Source organism: Ramularia collo-cygni, assembly GCF_900074925.1.
Source record: "Ramularia collo-cygni strain URUG2 genome assembly, contig: RCC_scaffold01, whole genome shotgun sequence".
Classification (NCBI taxonomy): Eukaryota; Fungi; Ascomycota; class Dothideomycetes; order Mycosphaerellales; family Mycosphaerellaceae; genus Ramularia; species Ramularia collo-cygni.
In genome coordinates this window covers 1550464-1554425 of record NW_019716255.1, presented here as the reverse complement: position 1 = coordinate 1554425, position 3962 = coordinate 1550464, and positions in this window count along the sequence as shown.

Genomic DNA, 3962 nt, shown 5'->3' with positions numbered 1-3962 from the left:
CGGATCTAAGCATCTAACTTAATACTAAAGGTGTTTACCGCCGCCTTATAAGCCGCTTCCTCCTAACTGCCCTTCTATATAGTAGTATCTACTAGATTAAGCTCGTAGGCCGTAGCTATAACGCTATCGTAGCGTAGGCGTATCGCTACCGGCACGGGTTTACACTTGTAATAATTGTTCCTTTAAGGGAAGTTAGCGCTACGTAAGAGAGGAGCAGGCGTCTCGAATAAGCGTTACTTACTTATAGTAGTCGTACTTACGCTTAAACGCGCTAAAGACCGCGTTATAGCGATAGCTAACACGAAGGTGTGCTAACCGCGTATAGCGGCGATAGGCCGTAGGTACCTCGACGGCGCGGCGCTTACTTACCGACGCTTAAGCGGGGGTCGCCGGCGGGTCGGGTGCGCTACGCTTACGGGGAGTGCGTAGCGGCATAATAAACAGTAGATATTTAGAAGAGAAATCTATAAGGTAGAAAGAATGTTAATAAGAGGTAGTTGCTAGGGTATGTTACTTAGCAAACAACCTACTTAGAGATCTGTAGATATAAGACCCTTACGGATAGTAGCGGTAACGTATACGCCGCGTAGTAGGGGACTTGTTAACCCTCTTATCGAGCAGCGGTTATTAAGGGAATTAAACCCTCGCCCTTCTAGGTACGGCATTTAGCCTACTAGAAGGAGGATAAAGTTCCGAAAGCGGCTACATCCTATATAGCTAGTTTAACTAGCCGGCTTTTATATAAATAGCCCGAAGGTTGCTTAGAAAATAGGCACTTTACTATATAGAGTCTACGGACCCCGAGCGCGACGCATGCGATGCGCGCGCGCCTCTATTTCCTAAGACCCCGAACTAAGGCTAGTTCGTATAGGGGGAAGGAGGTAATTATAAGGGCTATATAAGAGCCCTTATAATAACAGGATTAATAGAGGTAGCTAGATTAACTAACCTTAGAGAAGGGAGTGCAATATAGCCTAACTGCTTAGCGTAGGCTTAGCGTATGCATAACTCCTACGTACAGCGCACATTTAACCTATAAGAATTAGTCTTATCTCTAATCGAGTGATTACGGGTGTCTAATACATTGCTACATCTTTACCCTTATACTTAGCCCTTAGCCTTCTACGCCGCCGCCTTTAGCCTAATATGTCTTATTAGTATAGCCGGTGCGGCTATAGTTAGAGCACTTTAGGTTTAAATAGGCGCCTTCTTTACGCTTACGTAAAGGCTACTTACTACTATAGTTAGACTTAGGTTTATGTTCCTTATTACGATTATAGGTATTCTTACGTAGTCTACTACTACTATAGTTATAGTCCTAAGACTTATAATTGCCGCGCTTAGTACCCGTAAGCTATACGCTCGTACCCTTATCGGCTGCTTTAATACGCCTTACTAGCGCTACTATCTCTACCCTTATTATAAGTATAGAGTATAACTTAATAATCTCCTAACGGAGAGCTAGTCTTAGCTTAGCGAGGAACTAACGCACGAGCTACGCTTACGTATAGTCTAGTTAACTCTCTAGCACTTCTAGTTTAAGGGCGAATTGCTTTACCGTTTAATCCTAGCTCTATCGAACCCTTTCGTACTTAAGCGTAACGCTAAGCGCGCGGTTCGTAGGNCGTATAGCTCGGCGTAAGCGCCTCGATATCGTACTCGTTATACTACGACTCCGCGGCGTCTCCTTCTAGCTATATAACGCTATAGAGGACCTTATTATAGTTACTCTCTAGGCTAGTAGTAGTATTAGCAAAGATTATCTTAAGTTAGCGTAGGAATTCGCGTGCCTCTTTAATAGAATCCTCTAAGAATAGTTTAGAATCCTTTATCTTAGGTCTTACGCCTACTCTGCTACGCGTATGCGCTATGCTTAAACTCGAGGTGCTTATAGTATTCGGATCTTCCTTATATAAGAGGCGCGTAGGCACGACTCCGCGACGGGGTATAGTAGTAGCTACGCCTACGTCGGCGCGGTTACGATTACGCTTTATTTATTAGACTTCTAACTAAAGTTAGCGAATCGTCTCTTACTACTATAGAGCCTRCTTCTCGCCTTCGAGGCGCTAGATTATCTTATTAGCCGTCTCTTCCTTATCGCGTTCGTTTTCTCCGTAATCTATCGTATCTTCGTCTAGAGTAGGCTATATAGGCTCTATAGTAGCGACTTCTTCGATATCTCCGTAGTTAGGGAGTTCTTCGACGCGTTCTTCTTTATAGCGCTACTCGGGAGTAGTCGCTTCGCGGGCGGCGCGCCTAGGGGCTATTTCGTTAGGATCTAATAGATCGCTACCCTTAGAGAGGAAGAAGAATTAGAATTATAAGGGTAAAGATATAGTAATATATTAGACACCCGTAATTACTCGATTAGAGATAAGACTAATTCTTACAGGTTAAATGTGCGCTATACGCAGGAGTTATATATACGCTAAGCCTGCGCTAAGCAGTTAGGTTATATTACACTCCCTTCTCTAAGGTTAGTTAATCTAGCTACCTCTATTAATCCTATTATTGTAAGGGCTCTTATACGGCCCTTATAGTCGGAAGGGATAAAATATAGAGAATTAGTACTCTTCTTTCTTTTATATAATCTCGATTTTAGCTATTACGAGTTCGTAATAGGAGCTTAGTATAATATTATAGTAATATTATAGTTCCTTCCTAAATAGKAAAGTTTCTACTCTTTTTATTAAATTATATATTCTATTATCTACTCTACTCGCGGACTATTATACTAGCTACTTTTATAGTAGGATAAATACCTACTACTCTTTAGGCAACTCTTATCTAAATATATATAAAGGAGAGGTACTAAAGAGTAAGGTATAATAAAAGTAAAAGCGTAATAAGGTAGGTATATAAGTAGCCTTCTAACTCTTTATATAGGTAATTTAGATCTTTAAAAGAGTAGTAGGATAAATACCTGCTACTCTTTTAGCGACTTTTATTAATATCTAAATACTAATATTAATACCTACTACTCCTACTACTATACTACCCCTTTACTACCTACCTATATTCTCCTCCCTCCTCCTACTCCCTCGTATAAATACCTACTACTTTAACGACCGCGAGGATAACTACTAGACCGGCCTTTAATCTACTTTTAATCGATAGAGGTCCTATTAGAGGAAGAAGAATTATCGACGTAAGGGCAAATAGAGTAGGAGCTAGGAATTTAATATTCTAAGAGTAGTACTAACCTATATAATAGCTCGAGTAAGCAGGATTTACTATTAACGAGAAGTAGAAGGAGCTAATAGAGTTAAAGGCTAGCCGTCGCTTCCTAACTTAAGATCTAATATTCGATCTAGCTATTAAAATCTATAACCGTTACTCCTATATTAACGCTTTATTAATTTAGAGCCGGTCTATATAATCCTATTAGAGAATTGTCGAAGTATACCGGCTAATAATATTATAGTAGAATAGTATACCCCGACGAGAGAGTAGTAGATAGTAATAAAGAAGAAACAGGAACGGATAAGTAGTACGAGCGGTATTAGAATAGTAGTAGGAACTTCTAGGTATATTTCCTACCCGTATAAAGGTATACGATACTAACGGGAATAGAGCTATATAATCTAGAAGAAGAACTTCTATAATATCTATAGTAACTATAAGTTTTATAATTAGGCTTATAGCTATAACCGTAGGGACTTACTTAATCGCTAGAATAGAGATTAGGTACGGCCGAAGCGTAGTATATCGTAAGTAACGAGGTCTAGGCGTACTAGTAGTCGCTAGAGAATAGGGATAGTAAAGTACTAGTAATAGGGCTTAATTAGAGTAGAGGGTAGTTTTTAAAGAGGTAATTAGGGCGTTAAGGGTATCTAGGGGAGGAGGGAATCTCTTTTAAGTTCTTTATACTAGCGGCTTTAAGCGTTAGGAGTTTCTAATAGGTTACGAGGGCCTTAATTATAGTACTTAAAAACTACTTTTAAAATATATTTTCTATTTTA